The sequence below is a fragment of the Taudactylus pleione genome, unplaced genomic scaffold (assembly GCF_031769625.1).
Source record: "Taudactylus pleione unplaced genomic scaffold, aTauple2 ptg000053l, whole genome shotgun sequence".
NCBI lineage: Eukaryota > Metazoa > Chordata > Amphibia > Anura > Myobatrachidae > Taudactylus > Taudactylus pleione.
In genome coordinates this window covers 30,410,169-30,430,460 of record NW_028284455.1, presented here as the reverse complement: position 1 = coordinate 30,430,460, position 20,292 = coordinate 30,410,169, and positions in this window count along the sequence as shown.

Below are 20,292 nucleotides of genomic sequence, written 5' to 3'. Positions count from 1 at the left end.
TACAGGCCTGGGACGTGTCATGTGCAGAACACCCTACATTTAAAAAGTAGAAAATATGTTTAAGATTCATTAAATAAAATATGATTGTAAACAAATTGTTTTCGTGAAAAAATAAAGAAGGGAGCACACATTAGTTCAGAAAATACTACACTACATTTAGTGTTAAGACATGATTTTACACTGAAAATTTATTAAAAAATTAGTTTGCAAAATAGTACTCTACTTTTACAGTTAAAACAAGACACATTAGTTCGCTAAATAGTACGCTACTTTTACAGGTAAAAAAAACATTAGTTCGCTAAATAGTACGCTACTTTTACAGTTAAAACAAGACACATTAGTTCGCTAAATAGTACGCTACTTTTACAGTTAAAACAAGACACATTAGTTCGCTAAATAGTACGCTACTTTTACAGTTGAAACAAGACACATTAGTTCGCTAAATAGTACGCTACTTTTACAGTTAAAACAAGACACATTAGTTCGTTAAATAGTATGCTACATTTAGTGGTAAGACATGATTGTTCCCAGAAAATAAACAACATTACTTTACGAAACATATGCTAAGAACAACACATCTAATTTGTAAAATCATGAAAACAAAAACACTTACCAAAAAAAGACAAATATCCCAAAGTTCAAAAACTTCACTGGGGCAATGCCAAAATAACTGTAAACCAAAATAAAAAAATATTACAAACATTTGTAAACTATTTACTATTATTTTTTACGGTGGTTTTTTAAAATACTTACTCAAAAAATCACAAAAAAATAGCCAAACAATAAAAAAAATAACCAATGGAAAATAAAGAAGCTAGAAAAAAACAAAAAAAAAGCTCAGAAAATTTCCTCCTTCTACTCAGTCAACCGCAAAACCTCAAAAATACTCCTACGCCAAACCTCCAACAAACAACATGCCACATCGACTCCAGTCACACCAAGCCAAAAATAGTCTTTATTTTCCCGCTCAAATTATGGACGGACAATAGGAGCGCACAGTCAATGATGCGGCCGAATAATGCTGACGCATGTATAAAAACGTCACTGAAAAGCCAAATCGGTCTGCTGTAGTGAGACCTGAAAGTCCAAAATGACTACAGAGCAGCAAAGCACTGGCCAAGAGGCGCCAGGTAAGTATTTCTCTTTTTTGGGCAAAAGGATACCTTTTAACAATAATTTTTGGAAAATTTAACATTATAAATTTTAATCCCATTTTAAAAAAAGGTGTTGATGATGCCATGGAAGAGGCTGCTGGGCCTAGTAGGCCAACTAAACCAAAAAAAAAAAGGCAGCCACAATTCACAAGAAAGGAGATGGAGGTTTTGGTGCAAATGTGCAATGACAACCTGCCACAGGCAGCAAGGAATATGGGTGCAAGCCAGAAATGGAAAATGTGGGATGACATAGCCAGTGGTGTCAATAGGGTGGGTGATTTTGAACGTTCAACCCGGGAGGTCAAACGCCGGTACGTAAAAACTACATTTTAGTAAAAAGTGTTTACAGGTCCAAATACTGCCGGAATAATGCCAACTTTTTACCCCACAGATGGAGCGACTTCAAATATCGTCTTAAGCAAAAACTGGCTGATAGGGCTAGGCATGCAGGGGGGACAGGTGGGGGTCCCACCCCTGTGTCACTGGAGCTCACAGATTTGGAGATGGCCCAGGGGTGTGTGCAGGATGAGGAGGTGTTCGGCGTGTCGAACATGGATACCTACATGCCAGACTTTGCGGCTCCTCATGTTGCCCCAGGTAAATGTTGTAATGTTAACAACTCAGAAATGTGTTTAGGACAATATCTAGATTATAATGTTACTCTTTTCTCTTTTTTCTCACAGAGACACAGGCGGATGAGTCTGCTCCAGAAGGGAGCTTTGGCCGCAGAATTTCTGCTGGCTCTGCAGGGGAGGAAGCAGTAGATCCAGCTGGGGACCCTGTGGCAGACAGTACGGGGCATTCCCCCTCACAGGCAGTGGGCCTCCTCACTGATCTCAATATTAAAACGGATCAGCAGACCGAGATTCTGCTGAGGATGGACGCCAATCTGCTATGGGTGGCGGACGCCCTGGAGCAAAGTGCTGGGGCCAACATGCGAATAGCAAATGCCCTGGAGCAGCTCGTTCACCAGCACATGTTGGAGCCGGCCTCCCTTCCTGCCGGAACATCAGGACCCTCCACCTCTGGCACAACAACAGCCATCCCTCCAAATGTGCCTAGCCCTATGCCTAGTCCAGAGGCCACAACATCTGCCTCTGGCCAGGCCAGCAGAAGGACATCCCGGACATCCCGGCTCCCTCCCTACCCCAGTGAAACGGGCCAAAAGGCAATGACAGCACTGGCTAATTTTCCCACAATCCTTCTCAGTGTTTGCCCCATATTCCTTAATGCCCAAAACCTCCCTCTCCTTTCTTGTGAATTTTTTATTAATTGTGTTTGTTTGTGGATTTCAAATGCCACTTATTTTGTTTGTGTGTTTTTAAAATCATTTGTTATTTGTTTTTACGTTATCAAGTTTTTTTTATTTCCCCAAAATTTTTTTACAAAAAAAAAACAAAAAATAAAATAATGTTGAAAATCTGCACAATTCTATTGTTAATTTATTAAAAAACTGGTTAAAAGGTAATCCCGCAAACAACATTACAAACAATACAACGGAAATCTAAACATTTTTTATGAAAAAAAAAAGGGTTAAAAACAATTTATGAGTTTTAATTAACACTTAGCAAAAAACAAAAACAAAAGGACAATTGTTTTCTTGGCCCCTAAAAAATGAAGAAAAACAACAAACCTGCGTACAATATTGTTGCCCTAAAAAAAAAAGAAAACAAATTTGGCAAAAACACGCAAATGTAAAATAAATTTGTAAGCTAATTGTCTAACCCAGAAATTAGCAGCTGAGTAGTTCACCTGTGTACGGTTTTTTGCTACTAAAAAAAGGCTATTGGCTAAACACCTTACAAGCATTTTTGCAATTCAAAACTGATTGTTTTTGAGGCCTCAATTGATAAATCGGGAAACCATCGATTAGCCTCGGGAAGAACGAAGAGACCATCGTCATTGCGGTAGAGAATACCAGACCACAAGCTGAGCGAGCAGTTTGAATGGAAAGTGGATCAGACAGTGACGTAACCCTTCTTCCATTCACATTGGCCGTTCGCATCAGATAATTTATGTACGCCCAAAAAACGCCTCGACACGCCTGCGTTTTCCCATCTCCACCCCTGTCACCGCCCCAAAATGGACAGTTCTATCAATCACATTTGACATGTCACTTCCTGTTCGCTATTCGACGAACGACTGAAAAAATGGTCACAATCAGCTGTACGCACATGTGCACTGTTACACCGACGCATGCGTGGTTTAACAACATCGGATGACTATGAGCGTACGACCGCTTACGAGCAGCTCTGAATCAGGGCCTAAGTCAGCAAAGTGGGCAAATTGTGAAGCTATATAATGCAGCCTAAGATTATGGAGCACCAAATCACCTGAGGACTTGGACCGACTGCGGGTGCCTAAAAAGAATTTCTGGGTCTCTTCCGTTTCCACATAAAAGAGAAAGTAATGCAGTCAATAGCTTAAAAAAACATTTTGGAGGATATATAGACAGGAATATTGGACATATAAATATTTGGCCTCGATGACCATATTAAATAAACTAAAACACAGAGTAATGGACAGAGGGAGTTTCTTCCAAATATGGAACCTATGCTTAAGTTAGGCAGTAATAGAAACATTTTGGGCAACTTACTGAGTTAAGTGTCATACAAGCACCCGAACTATAGAATTTAGAGTGTACTGCAAGTGACAGGAGAGAGATGTTCATATGTGAAGGGAGCCAGTAATAGGAAAGGTATGAGACTAAAGGTGCGTATCCACTACCTGATATTACCAGGCGATTGAACGATAACAACATTGTTACCGTACAATTGTTTGAAAATTGGGCACAAATTGGGCAGTTTAATGTAAAAAACTACCAGCAATGCGCGCGCCAGCTGGTCATTTTTGACATCTATCATCTCCTGAACATGCTGGTCAACCTGACAACTTCGTCAGGTTGCCCATGTTTGGGGATGATTGATGTGCCTAGACTGAACGACTGAACGTTCAGTGTAGGCACATTACAGACTGTGAAACGACTGTACGATTACAATGCCGTAATCGTGCACTCATTTAACAGACGCTAAGTGGATACGCACCATTAGACCTTTTTATGAGGAGCCTGGAAAAAACACCAAATCACCAACCACATGGGGAAGACTGTTCACTGATCCATACAAAGCAGCCAAGAACAACAGCATGTTATTTTCTGCATGTAATCTACGTCAGGAGCTACAGTATTCATATTGGCATCAGCCCACAGTCCACAAATGCCAGGATCAGTGCGGAAAAGATGTGCCAGTGGTTCAGTGGCCAATGGAAAGAAGGTATCCATGGGGTGTACCTCTACCCAACCTAAACAGAATAGTAGTATGGCCAATCACAACCCAGGCAGCCGGGGAGGAGCATAGCAATTGAACCCAGGAAATGAAATAGGGACCCACACAAAACCTTGCCAGAACCGCCTAAAGATTATCCAACTCAACAGAGTGAAAAGCACTAGCAGAGACACCTCCACTGTTCTCCGGCCTCACTGTCCAAGATAACTGGAGGTGATACAACAAGTGGCAAAGGTTTTGAGTATTAGATTTTCTAAGCATAAATCCAGTTTGGGGGATCTGTAAGCGAGATCGCAGAACCCGTTCTGGACATTGGGTTTGTGTACATCACTAAATCAGGTACTAAGATAGCAAGTCACAGTTAAGTTGTATATCATACTCCTTTCATATTTACATTTTTTTGTAGTTTATGGGACAAAAATTTGGCTTACCATTTAATTGTATAAATATTCTCATTAAAATGGTTGATACCGTCTATTTATTTTCATCAGATCTGCTGCATTTGGCAGGATAAAGATTCTCTCTATCTTTAGGATTTGCACAACATCAATATCAGCTAAATCTTCCTCCACATTACTGCAAAGGCGACTAATCTATTATGTTGGATTAGCAGAGATTATTGCTAAATGGATAAAATCTGGCACTTGGTTTAGTATTAACTAGTCATGCTTTGCACAGTGAGCAACCTACAGAATCCATTTACAACATGGTTCTTTCTTTTTTTATAGAAAGAGAAAATATTGCAAAACCCTTAATATTAAAATAAATACGGTAGTCATTGCCTAACATGTTATGTAACAGAAACACCCACTGACATATCTTAGTTATCTGAATGTCACATATACATTATTTATATATTGTGAGGTCAGCAGGAACATCAAGCTTAACCTTTAATCTGAATTGTTACCTTGCTGTCAGGGTTTCGAATACATTTGCAATTGGATTCAGGTCTGAAACTGTACAGCAATGTGTAACAAAATTAAATACAAAATATATTAACACACTTGCTACAATTTATTTAAACATGCAAACAATAAAGAATTGAGAATTAGAATGAATGAGCCATAGAAAAGCAGGTAGATATCCATAAAGGTAAATACATAACCTGAATAAGTTGTAATGCCTGGGCTTACCTGCTGACAATAAATACTAGTGTTAATAAACTTGTCTAAGCACTAAAAATAATCATAGTCAAAACAATTATGATAAACTCTACAATTAACATAGAGCATAAATGAGGTTTTTAGCACGTTTGTCCAAAAATGTGTGCCCATCCACCACGTCAAGGCAGACCCCATCAGAAGGGTCCCTAACATCCCTAATACTAACACATTGTATCAATTTATCCAGGACTCACTATAAAAGTGTCCATTCTAATGCAGGAACCCGTGCTGATTAAATTCACCTAAGGGCAGATGGGTGGGCCTCTAATACCAAGCAGAAGGAGTCTCAGCCCTCATAATGTACAATATATACACAAATACCGAGGAGGGGGATGGAGGGGGGTTTGGACTGCACAACCTAATTAGAAACAATAAAAGGTGCTACCATGCTGGGACTTGTAGTACACCAGTACTCCCTCCTGTACAGTTGTCCCTGCTGTATGTCACGGAACTCGCGGTTCTCAGATCCATCTCTTGGGACCAGCTGAAGCAGGAATGTGGGTGAAACTAGGAGACTTGATGAGTGGTGAGCTCATAGAGCAGATATGGACTATAGCTGACAAGCTCGGATGTCCGTGGCAAACCCAAACACACAGGGTGGAACTCTGGACTGGAGTCTGTGCAAGGATACAGAACTGGAATCCCAGCCGAGGGCCTGGAACCATTCGCATGAACTCAACCCCAGCTCCCAACTGAGGAGTTAAAGATTGGAACCCACTACTGGTATCTCAGACTAACATGACCAGAGAGACTCAGAGGTGCATAGTACCGAACCTGGAGTCTAGAAACTCAGAACCTGTAACAGAATGAAGGAATTTAGGGCAAACAACCACAAGGGTCAAATCATCCTGGAACTCACATCTCGATTGTCCCCAGTGTAGAAACTCAGAGCAGGAGAAACCAAAATCCAGTACCAACCTATGGTTAGCAGCCAGAGGGAAGGAGCGAGAGTCCAAATACATTTATACACACTAGGTCATTGGGCCGACCCGCCAACCTATCTGACTATTGGTAAATGCATATACCATTTGTCCACACGATGTGATAGGCCTGACATCACAACTGGGCAGGCATTTAAATTTGCCCACCCAGTTGAGTTGTCACTCACCGTTGGCATGCTCGCAATAGATCGTCCGTTCGATTAAACGGCCGATATATTTCAGATATATTGCCCAGTGTGTGCCCAACTTTAAGGAAACTCCTGGAAAAACTGCAACAGATGGGAACAGAGGGTGCAGGCCATGAAGGCAGGATAGCAGCAGACTGCTGAGGACTGCAGACACAGGATCTCTGGTAGATAACAGGAGTCCACTCAGCAGGATACAAATAACAGGTGGCACAATTGTAGATGGTCAGACACAGAAGCTCTATTGCAAAATAGGAACAGCACAGGAATGACTGAAGCATAGGGACCAGGAACTGCTCTGGCAATATGCTGTTCCTCTAAAGATGTTTAAATAGCCAGCAGTGGAAGTCCACCATGTAAATGTGTCTGCAGTACAGGAATTGGACTAGGAAGTCACACGTGGAAATCTGACATGGGAAGTCACACGTGGAAATCCGACATGGCTGTGCCCTTGCAGCTGGCTTGTTTGTTTACACATGTGCTGTGGAGAGCTGGGTTGCTGGTGGGACACTGTAGATGTGCAGAGCACAATGATGTGGCAGTGCCTGGTACAGGAAGTGTGGCTAATACCCCGATTTGTGACACTGTACAGTTATCAGCGCTGTCTCCAATCACCAGTTCAGAAACCAGTATTATCTGCTGTTGGTAGCTAAACAATGCTGTCTCCAACTACCAGTGCAGACATCAGTATTCTCTGCAGTAGTTTTCAGCGCTGTCTTCAACACCCAGCGTAGTCACCAGTTCTCATCACTGCTACAACCTCCAGCACTGCCTGCTTTATTCAGCTTTGCCAGTGGGTATCTTCGCTGTATCAGCTCGTTCTAAAGCACAGTGTGACCTGTACTCAGGGCCTGATTCAGAGACAGATGCTCTGAAAGAGCACTCGCTCTGAATCAGGGCGTTTTTTTTGGGAGCGGCCTCCCGGCCGCTCGCATAGATGTAGTGGGCGGCTAGGTTGATGGTCGCGATGGTCAAGACCATCAGGCTTGCGACGAGACCCTTGTGGTAGGGTCTCGTGGCCGCAAGCCCCAGAGAGCTTCTGGCTCTAATAGAGCCGGAAGCAATCCCACTGACATCACTGTTGATGTCAGTAGGGCCGTCCACAAACGGCAGGCGTTCGCTTGGGAATGCCTCCGTTTGTGAAGCCACCCCCCCGGCCACGCCTACCAAACGGGGCGAGCTGTCAATCACCATCGACAGCTCGCCCCCTTTGGTGTGAGACCCGGAGCGACGGAACACCCGTCGCTAGCCAGGTCTCGCGCATGCGCACGATGGAGCCGGCTCCGTCGTGCACATGCCCAGTGGCCAAACATCGACCCGGTTGCGAGCGCTCAGCACTTGCAACCGGGTCTGAATCAGGCCCTCAGTTCTGTTTGCTCCCTACCTTGAAGGACCACTTCTACTTGTGGCCCGCCTCCTTAGTACATTCGTACCAGTAGGAACTCAGGGCCTGATTCAGAGACGGATGCTCTGAAAGAGAGCTCGCTCTGAATCAGGGCGTTTTTTTTCGAGCGGGCCTCCCAGCCGCTCGCATAGCTGTGGGTAACCACCCACAGCTATAGCGAACGGCCAGGTTGATGGTCACAATGGTCAAGACCATCGCGACCATCGGGCTTGCGATGAGACCCTTGTGGTAGGGTCTCGTGGCCGCAAGCCCCAGAGAGCTTCTGGCTCTAATAGAGTCGGAAGCTCTCCCACTGACATCACTGGTGATGTTAGTGGGACCGGCCACAAACGGCAGGCGTTTGCTTGGGAACGCCTCTGTTTGTGAAGCCACCCCCCGGCCACGCCTACCAAACGGTGCGAGCTGTCAATCACCATCGACAGCTCGTCCCCTTTGGTGCGAGACCCGGAGCGATGGAGCACCCGTCGCTAGCCGGGTGTCACGCATGCACATGACAGAGCCGGCTCTGTCGTGCGCATGCCCAGTAGGCAAACATCGACCCGGTTGCGAGCGCTCAGCGCTTGCGACTGGGTCTGAATCAGGCCCTCATTTCTCTCTCTCAAGAGAAGCTTTATGAAGCCCCGAAGCCTCTTTCTCTCCACTCCACAAAGTTCTCTCAATTCTAGTGCCCTGACACTAAGAAAACTGATAGTAAAAATAATTATGATAAACTCTCCAATTAACATGGAGTATAAATGAGGTACTGTACTTATCACATGTTTGGCCAGAAATGCATGGTGAACCCCATCAGATGGGTCCCTAACATCCCTAATGCTAACACATTTTATCAATTTATCAAGAACTTACCTTAATAGTGCCCATTGTAATATGTAGACAGCAATGCAAGAACATGTGCTATATTAAATCTCCTAAAGTCTGGATATGATTGTGTATTTAAAGCTACTCTGATGACAAATATGTGCCAGATTATTAAGCTCACAACCTGTACCCTAGTGTTCCTGATTTCCATTATCCTTATTAACTGAAACCTGTATTCTGTTTGTTGTCCACCTGACCCCGCTTAGTTATTGATGTTCTTCTTGTCTACTGATTTGGCTGTATTTACATCTTGACTTCCACATTAGGTGATTCATTTAGCTCATCCACCAGTCTGCCTGTGAACCAGACCCAGCTTGTCAACCTGTCTTTGTACAATACCTGTCACCAGCTTTTCACATCTAGAGGTACTAGAGGGCTGTGACCAGCAACAAAGCCCTGTTATTATTGAGGTCCCTGAAGTCCAGGAGCTTATTAAACTTCATGCCTCTTATACTGTTAGCGCAAATGAATTGACTAAAACTAGCTCAAACTTTGACAATATACTCCAAACAAATCAGGACCACCGCCAACACCTTGTCAGTCATGTGTAAAAACAAGTGTCCAATCAGGGTAAGATTATGTAAATTCAGAAAGGCCTGTCACCTCAGAAATCAAGCCCCTCCTGATTTCAGCTCTTGAAGCTGCCCCCTCAGTGCTGGATAACTGGACTGCCTACATATGATGGGTATCCCAAGGCTTGTAGGTGTTTTCTTAATCAGGTTATTAGAAGTGATCCAATGATCCTTTTACTTTTATGCACATATTTAGGGCTTGATTCAGAGATGGACGCTATAGCACAGGTTGCTATGATCAACAGTTTCACTTGTCCAAATGACTAGATTGTCAAAGCATGCTAGGCCAAATCCCTATGAGATCCCTAGATCTTACTGCGTATACATTTGTCAAAACCATTCACTCTGATGATTTATAATATTACCCAAATAATTTATCAGGTTTTTTTTTTATTTACATTTCAGAGAAAAAAATATCTCAACTTATAATATAATGGGTATGAGGCCTTTATGACAACATTCCACATTTTGACATGGTCATTATGTCAACATTGTGAATGTCAACAGTCACAATGTTGACATTACAGGGATATGCTGCAGTTAGAGCTAGGTTTAGGGCAGGGTAAGGGCTCTGTCAGTAGAAAAACATTATGTCGACATGTCAACTGTCGACATGGCCTATTCTACATTATGACCTTGTTGAAATTCTGAATGTTGACATTTTGTACCACACCCATATAATGCACACTTAATTGTTTCTGTCTCCAAGTTATAAGACAGTTAATGAAACCAATTTATGAAAAAAAAAACCACTGCCAATATTAAGAAAGTGTGAAGCCCCCCAAAATTGAAATTTTTTTTTTTGCTATTTGACTGCAATATAGTGTAAAATCAGAGATAACTTTTGCCTAATCCATCAATTTGTTGACAACCATAATCAAAATTAATTATGCAATTGCTACAAAAAATGAATAAAAAAGTCAATGCAAAAATTCCATATAATGTTTGGAAAACTACAGACCTCAGATTGCAATTTACAATCTCATCAAGAAAAGTTATTCTTTAAGTAAGACTCCTTAGGGGTGAGGAGTTGAACACAAATTGGCAATAATTACACCCACAATGTGGGCTCAAATATAAATGTGAATATTTGCCCATATGAAGAGGTTGTACGCATCTATGCAATCACACCACCCCTATCCAAATGGGATGTAGTCAGGAAGCCGACGGTCTAAATGCCGACCGCCGGCTTCCTGACTGTCAAATCCCGGCAAGGTACTAATGACAGGCATCGAAAACCCGACGCCTGTCATTAGTATGTCGACATTGGAACATGTTTACATTTTCACAATGCCGACATATGAAATGGCGACATTCTGCAGAATTGGGTTAGGGTAAGGCTGCAGGGGCAAACGCAGGATGTGTAAAGGGGAGGTTCCAGACATATACAAACATATATACAAATACACGTACGGATGAAGAACATGAGTGGCCTCCTTGATATGTAGCCAGTGGATCCAGCGCTTTAACACAGTCATTTGCACTCTGTATCCTGCAGTGATATGGTCTGAAAACAGACACTGTAAAAAATTAGAGATGCTAGACCTCTCGCTCCTGCGCCTCTAAAGGGGTATTTTCATCAGAGTAAATCTTCACTCCTGCACGTTCCTTTCACATAAATTACAACCTGCCTAAAGGAATTACTCCACTGGGGATAGGAAACTACTAACACTCAATTTGCATTTGAAGAATGACAAAACCTGCAAATCTAAACCTCTGTTATTTTCACGTGTGTACAGAGAATATCTCATGGAAGGCATTACCACCCACCGTGGACCACTGGTGCTTAATTATCGTAATCGACAGTGTCTAGACAGAAATTTCTGTGGTAACAGCCAAGCAACAAGTAACCGCTACATTGCATTGCTTGACCATTTGCAGCCCTTCATGGACTTCATGTACTCACACAATGATGGAATATTCCAGCAGGATAATGCACCATGTCATCAGTCTCAAGTTGTCCAGAATTATTTCGAGGAGCATTCTGGAGAGTCCCGACGAATGGTGTGGTCACCACATTCGGCCAACATAACCCAATCGAGCATACCTACATATATCAGGGAGCTGTGGGAGCTATCCAGATGGCATGGGTCAACACCTCTCCAGAGGTCCTCCTCCCACTTGTGGAATCAATCCCACGTTGAGTTGCTGCACTATACAATACTAGGCATCTATCCCATAACTTTCAGCACTTCAATATAATAAGCTGCTAAGGTCTGTTCCATCTCCAGAGCAGCAGGCAGAGAGGCAGGCAGAGAGGGAGTGGGACAGGACAGAGTTGGGGGTGGAACAGAACAGAGCAGCAGGCAGGGTCGGGGGAAAAACAGCAGTGTGGAAGGCAGAGCAGTGGATAGAGAGGGGGACAGGGCGGAGCGGTGGGCTGATTGATGTGACCCAGCATATGCCAGGACCCTTTAATAGTTATCATTAGAGGGGTCCCTTTTCCTGTCATCAGTTACGCAGATCACAAGAAGCTCTTGTAGCTTAAGTCAGCCCAGTGTTTAAACCCCCATCACTTCAACAGGCATTCTGGTCTTAGCTTCTATGTGGAGCTCATTTCCAGAGGCTATTGGTGGGTTCCTCTTACTCGGATGTAAAACAGTTTGTGGCAGCCTGTTATATTTGTGCTCAAAACAAAACATCATTATAGACCATTAGTTTTTCCTCTAACTTTGGACAACCCTTTAACCAACTTATAACATTTGTAACTAATCTGCCAACAAGCAAAAGGTTCAATACCATCTCTGTGTGCACTTTATACTTTTGAAAGAGTGTCCCTTCACTTCTATGCTGGCAAGCCGCTCTTCAGGCTTCAGAACTCATTGGACGGCGCTTCACAGTGCAGATGGACAATGACCCGAAGCATACTGCAAAAGCAACCAAAGAGTTTTTTAAGGCTAAAAAGTGGAATGTTATGCAATGGTCAAGTCAATCCCCTGACCTGAATCCGATTGAGCATGCATTTCACTTGATAAAGACAAAACTGAAGGGAAAATGCCCCAAGAACAAGCAGGAACTGAAGACATTTGCAGTAGAGGCCTGACAGAGCATCACCAGGGATGAAACCCATCGTCTGGTGATGTCTATGCGTTCCAGACTTCAGGCTGTAATTGCCTGCAAAGGATTTGCAACAAAAGATTAAAAAGTGAAAGTTAGATTTAGGATTGTTTAGTTTGTCCCATTACTTTTGGCCCCTTAAAAAATGGGAGGCACATATAGAAACCGTTGTAATTCCTACACCGTTCACCTGATTTGGATGTAATTACCCTCAAATTAAATCTGAAAGTCTGCAGTTAAAGCACATCTTGTTTGTTTCATTTCAAAGCCATTGTGGTGATGAATAGAGGCCAAAATATGAAAATTCTGTCAATGTCCCAATATTTATGCACCTGACTGTATATATGTATGTATATATGCATACATAGCTGTTTTCATTCGGGATGTGCAATATAAGTATATATGTGTATAAATATATATATATATTTATATATTAAAAAATAAAGGCGGCACTCAGAGGCTTCAGTAACAGGTGAACCAAACACCCACTGCGGGGTGAATTTAATGTGACATCAAACACAGGTCAACGTTTTGGTGACCATATCCCCTTTCTCAAGACAACATAATGTGAATAACAAACAAAGCAAACATTTATAGCAGTGAACACACTCACCATCATACCTCCAAACAGGTGTGCCAGGCACCTTCCACCGTCGGATCCGCTCATCACCGGATATGCTAATTAGCATAAACTGGAAGTGACGTCTAAAGGGGATATGGTCCCCTAAACGTTGACCTTCGTTTGATGTCACATTAAATTCACCCCACAGTGGGTGTTTGGTTCACCTGTTACTGAAGCCTCTGAGTGCCGCCTTTATTTTTTGGTGTACTAATTTGGGGGAGCAATACCCCTTTGGAGGGCACCGGAGCTATTTACAGCCTAAAGGACTGGTGAGTGCCGGGTCGTAGTTGGATATATTTATATATTTATATACATATAGTCATTTTGGACTTGAGGAGCCTGTGCAAATTCCGCTAAAAACATTTTTTTGTCTCCATATTTCACAAAGAGTACCAAAAAGTATATTTGTCCCCAAAAATTATATTTAATACCTCTATTAATTTTTGGCTTTAGGACCCTGCACACTGCACGCGACGAGTGTCAAGCGTCTGTTTTTTCTTTATTGCTCCTCTCCCTGATGTCACATTGAGATAATACATACCTCAGTTTCTTTCTAGGTGTCTAAGCTATATAATATTGAAAACGCAATCCAAATTCATCCCGTAGTTTTTGTGTGATGCTGTAACGAACAGACAAACAAAAATTCTGAAAAAAAAAACCAATTTGTCTCCATAGTGCATATGCACTCCCAAGGAGTAGATTTCTCCCAAAAAATATATTTGTACAGACACAACCATTACAAAGTTATTATAAGTATAGATCACCGATGTGTGTACCCTCCATCAGCCGAACTGAAGTGTAGTACACTGCTGAGCTCTTTGCCCTTGTGACAATGAGGGCGCTACAGTGCACATTACCATAAAGGTCCCTGCCGGTAAAAAGACCTTTGCCATAGGCAAACGCAGGGGGGGTTCTGTCTGCCTGAAAGCCCCCCTCCCCAGCACGCACCATGGCCACAATAGAAATAGTAATATAATAGAATGTTATTAGTGCTGCATGTTCTTCTCAGTATCACAAATTAAATGATTAACACCAACTGTGGATCTTTTATAATGTGTCAGCCAGTAATAAATATATATGTGCACCAACTAGGAGATGTGGAAAACATGCACTGTTAGGGGTGCACTGCTATAAACCATCAATAGGGTTAATAATAAATACTGTATAATAATACACTATCCAGTACATAAGGAGACCAATATGTACATATATGTCCAGGGCAGTGCTAAGTTCTTCGGCCGCTCCCTCAGACTCCCGGACTTGCTCCAATGCTCTGGAATGGTGCCCACATCTGAAATAAAACATTGTGCTCATACAGGATAAAACTACTACTGCATCAAATGGCTTACTGTGATTGATGGTCCTGTATATGCTGGAATTATGCAACACAATATACTTTGTATGTAACATATTAAAGCTGGATAAGTGCTAATTATACCCTCTTCATGGACTGGCCACACTCACTCTAAAATCAAGCATTTGGAAGCCTCCCTCTAGAAATCCTGCGTTTGCCACTGTTTGCGGCAGGCAACCTAGCACCCTGAAGTGCCTAGCAGTTTCAATCATCCTAAACACCTTTGCAGCGTGTGAATTGATTAAGCCTTTGGACAGCTGTTATAATTATGGAAACGGTTCCTGGTAACTATTAGCGTTCTCACTAGGCTGTTTCAGCCGGGCGCCGCACCCTGCCCTATTTCTAAAGGGCAGAAAGCACACTGCCCTTCGGCACGGTGCCACTCTGAGACAGCCTGTGGGTTCTGTCCCCTTCCGGTCACCGCCGGTGAATGGATGCCGAGCACATGCATCTGGCATCCATTCACAGTGACCGCAGCGCTTGGGGGCTGCCTGGCATGTCCGTGAGTAACGAAAAGTGGAAGCGTCATAAAGACACGTCTCCTTTCCCTCGGTCACACCTCGTTTTTGGGCTCGCACTCGTCTTTGGCACGCAAAGTACCCTTTCTCTAGGGCCGTCGCCTTGCCCGCCACTGGACCTAGAGTGAACATTAAACTATAATATAAATAATTGGTTTAAAAGGATTGCCACTGGAAATAGGTCTTAAAGACAGCAATTACTACTGTGGATAGATCTAATATTTAAGCTGGGTACACACTAAACGATGTGTGTACCCAGCGATGCGACGGGCCGACATATTGGGCGGCCAGTACACATTACACGATCCGGTGCCTGACCATCCTATATGTCGGCCCCAGCCACTTCCCGCTGCATGGGGTCATCAGTCGCATTGCCAGATTGAGCTGCATGTAGGGACGATCTGACGATGTGACAGATGACCAAATGGGAGCGTCTTTGGCTTGACATAGTTCTTACACATTAGGCGTTTCTGACAATATGTCGGCCCGATCCTCTGGATTGGGAGAAAAATCATCTAATGTGTACCCACCTTTAACTTAAATTGGAACTGCCTAAAATACCAACAAACTTATAGACGCTTACATTTGGTACAGATCAATTTATACAATGTTGATTACATTGTTATGCACAGAACACTGGATTTTCCTTAAAAAAGGACAGTTGTGTGATTTGATTCATAATACCAATATAAGTTTCTAAAATAATAATTACTTGCAACGGTGTCAGAGCTCAATAATGGGGAAGGTCCACCAGGCTGCCAATGTGCCAGCGGCACAAAGAAAAGTGAACATGCAAGTAACCCTGTCCACCCTTTCTCACCTTGACAGCCATGCTAGCCAGTGAATTGAGACTGGGGGCTAAGGCAGGGCCGATGCAAAGTTTCTTGGCACCCTAGGCATTTCTTCAGCCTTACGCCCCCAGTAGTGGTCACCCCTTGCAGTGCCCCCAATATAGTGCCTCCCCTATGCAGTGCCCCCAGTAGTTCCCCACCTATGCAGTGCCCTTTAAGTGGTCCCGCCGATGCAGTGCTCCTAGTAGTAGTCTCCCCCACAGCAGTGCCCCATTAGTAATCCCCCCCAGTAACAGCCCTCCCCCAGCAGTGCCTCTAATAGTAGTCCCCCCAGCAGTAATCCCTCCCTATGCAGTGCCCCCAGTAGTGGTCCCACCAGTGCAGTGCCCCTAGTAGTAGCTCCCCCCAGCAGTAATCCCCATGTAGTGCCCCCAGTAGTAGTCCCCCGGCAGTTCCCCCAGCAGCATACCCCCAGCAGTAGTAGTAGTAATCCCACTCTATGCAGTGTCCCCCAGTATTGGTCCCACCAGCAGCGCCCCCAGTAGTACCCCCAGCAGTGCCCTTAGTAGTAGTCCCCCCCAGCAGTGCCCTTAGTAGTAGTCCCCCCCAACAGTGCCCTTAGTAGTAGTAGTCCCTCCCATCAGTGCCCTTAGTAGTCCCCCCCAGCAGTGCCCTTAGTAGTAGTCCCCCAGCAGTGCCCTTAGTAGTAGTGTCCACCCCAGCAGTGCCCTTAGTAGTCCCCTCCAGCAGTGCCCTTAGTAGTAGTAGCCCCCCCTCAGCAGTGCCCTTAGTAGTAGTCCCCCCCCAGCAGTGCCCTTAGTAATAGTCCCCCCAGCAGTGCCTTTAGTAGTAGTAGCCCCCCCCCAGCAGTGCCCTTAGTAGTAGTAGTCTCATCGGCTGCTAAAACAAACACACAGCTGCCGGCGCAGGCGGCTGTGTGTTTATTATACTAATAGTGTAGTGCGGACTCGCTACAAAGGGTCGCTCCGGGTCTCGCTACAAAGGGGGCGTGCTGTCGATGGTGAGTGACAGCACGTTCCCATGGGAACGCCTACCGTCTGGGGCCGGCCCCACTGACATCATAAGTGATGTCAGTGGGAGTGCTCTTGGCTCTGATAGAGCCGAAAGCACTCCAGGGCTTGCGGCAACGAGACCCTACCACAAGGGTCTCGTCGCAAGCCCGATGGTCGCGATGGTCTTGACCATCTTCATGGCCGCTCGCTATAGGTGTGGGTGGTCACACACAGCTATACGAGCGGCCAGGAGGCCGCTCTAAAAATTAAGAGGGGCGGCCCTGATTCAGAGCGACCGCTGTCAGAGCGTCCGGCTCTGAATCAGGGCCTCTGTGTGCAGCTCATAGCTGCATTTCTTTCTGTCAGTCTGTGTGCAGCTCACAGCAGCAAACCATTCATTTGTTAGGGAGGCTTTCTGCAGGGCTTGCTCTCATTGGTTCCTGCTTCTGTTAAATTACAGCCAGCCCTACACTTCCTGCAGGTGATATTGCCTGACTTCCGGAGTACGTTTGCCTAGTGCTCAGAAGCCTGTGTTTTAGGCGGTCCTTAACTTGTTCTGCAGTTCCTGCGATCTACCTTATTGTTACCAGTTTCCCATAAAAGCTTTCCTAGACTGAGGTCGCCCTGGTATCATCTGCTGTGATTCCACCTGCAGCTGCGACCTTCCTGCCCTCAGTCTGCGGCATTACCGCAGCTAAGCCTGTTTTGGCCACATCAGCCAGTGGCTCAGCCACCCTATTGTGCATTATTCTGTTGTTCCACAGTCCACGGCTTAGGCCGCATCAGCGCCCACGGACCAGTCGCTCCAGCCTGTGGTCTAAACCGCATCAGCGACCGCCTGCCTGTCAAACATCAGCCGGTGGAATAGCCACACTTCAGACCCTAGTCTCCTATGTCAGCCAGTGGCCCACCCACACTATTGTGCCCTGACCTGTTTAGTGTTCAATCTAGGACCGGCGACAGGCAGGGCGCCGGACCTAGAGCACATCTGTGTGCGTCTGAAAAGGGGGCGTGGCCAATGAAAAGGGGGCATGTCTTTGACGCGTCCCCTTTTCGTCACTCTTGGGGGCGTGCCCAGCACTTACGGATATGCGGGCAGCCCCCAAGCGCCGCGGTTTACTGTGAATGGATGAGTGCCCGGCATCCATTCACCGGCGGTGACCGCTGCTCTGCCGGTTTCCCCACCCGTGGGACACTGCGGCCCACGGGTGGAGGACAGAACCCGCATCACCGTCCACGGACCAGTCGCTCCAGCCTGCGGTCAAAAACGCATCAGCTACCGCCTGTCATACCTCAGCTGGTGACCTAGCCGCACCTCGGACCTTAGGCTGCAACCTCAACCAATGGCCCAGACACATTATTGTGCTTACTCCTGTTGTCCAGTCCGTGGCATAAGCCGCCTCTCCAACCTCGGACCAGTCGCTCAGGCCGTGGCATAGTCGCATCATAGTTCTTGGTCCAGTCATCCTGCGGCCTAGTCTCTCCAGACCACGATCCAGTCGCTCCACAGCCCGCGGTCCATTTTTCAGTTGTGCCATAGCCTGAGACTCGGTCGCTCCTCTCCATAGCTAGCAACTATTCATCTGGTGTTTAGCCACTTCATGCCTGGTGACCGAGTCACACCATACTTTCTAGATGCACCTGAGACCATCACCACTTGCCGCTGCTAGTGTACCTTTTCCATCGTTCCTGTGGAAGTTACATTCTGCCTGAAGCTTCACTCCAGTTCCTGCAGTGGTAGGACTGCCACTTCTCAGCTTTACCTTGTCTCCAGCCAGAAGTTCTGCGGTCTCTTGTCAGTTGTATAAGCCTCTACTGCTGGAGGCTTAAGTCCTGGTGGCCACCTAAGTACTGATGTGAACATCTAATCTTAAGGGAACAGTGTGTAGCTTTTATTGGCGGAAGATCCTCTCCCTGGCTCTAGAGGTCTTACACAACTGTGCAGGATTCCGTAACATATTGTCACTCATACTTGTGCCACTTTGTTTGAATGAGGATGTTTTGTGTTCATTACGTTCCTGCAGGGCCAGATTAACAATGGGGCGGATGGAGCTACAGCTCCAGGCCTCCAAATAAAAATAGGCCCATCATCATGACAGCATGATGTTGACTGACCATCTGCTGTCCACATGGTCAGCCATAAATCATAAGTAGTAAAATTGTATTTCTAGTTACCTCACAAAATAGAATTTTTTTCCTTTTACATATTTACGGAGACATTGGTGTTGAGATTATAGCGGATGTATATGCCCATGTGGCTCTGGTCACACTTTTCAAAATAGGCCCTTAATCATTTTCAGCTCCAGGCCCATGTGGCCCTCAATCCGGCCCTGCGTTCCTGGACAGGACATAATATACTCAATAACTAAATGATGAACAATTTATTATTATTATTATTTTTTAAGCATAATATAATTTCAACTAAATGATGAACAATTTATTATTATTTTTTAAGCATAATATAGTTTCTGCAGTGCGGTACAGTGGAACACAAATAACAGAGAAACTGACATAATGCTGGTAAATAGACTTGAAGTTGGCATAAGTGTTGTACAGCACACTGCAGAAAAAGCACTGTACTAGGTATGATGCAGACAAATACAAGGGTTGGGTGACTCCCTGTGTTTTGACAGCAAGTGCAGGTGAGACTGGGTACCGAAGATCTTAAACAAGTTTATATGCCCGGTGCTTGCTTTCTGATATATTACAGAGATGAAGAGGACGCAATGGCCACCGCAGCCTTATAAGGAGGAGAGGAGTCGGGCAGCCCGCAGGCCAATGGTGCAAATACAGGAGGTAGGGCAGATAAACCCATCCCCCCTTTTGCACCTTAAGTTGCTGGGTATAGGGGTGGGGGAGCCGAGGGAGTTAAAAGCAGCAGTGGGAGAAGGAAGAGCCCTCTTACCTACATGAAGGATATCATAGGGGCTGCGTGCCAGTTGACGGTGGTATGCGCTTGAAAGCTGGTCCCAAGGGGTAAGTGGGGGCTTAGTTGCATACCTACAAGCAGTTCTGTAACAGGGCTTTAATGCGCCCTGTGCCAGCTCTGCCCCCTTTGTACATGATGTCACACATAGGGGACGGGGCCAGCCAGCACCTGGAAGCGTGGCAGTGCACGGAGCGTCTAAGATACTCCATGCAGCTATATACATGGCAGGATGTCTGTCTATAACGAACGGGCGGAACTGTCGCATCGTTACTGGTTGCACGGCACCCTGTTAGCCAGAAGCAAGGGCCATGAGGCAGCGATGGTGCCGCCCACAGGTCCCTGCACTCCGAGCTGCAGCACTGTCACACATTCCTAGGTACAGCACAGCCTACAAGGTTGGTTAAGCACGCCCCATGTGGTAAAACATGGTCTGTGGAAGCTGAGAG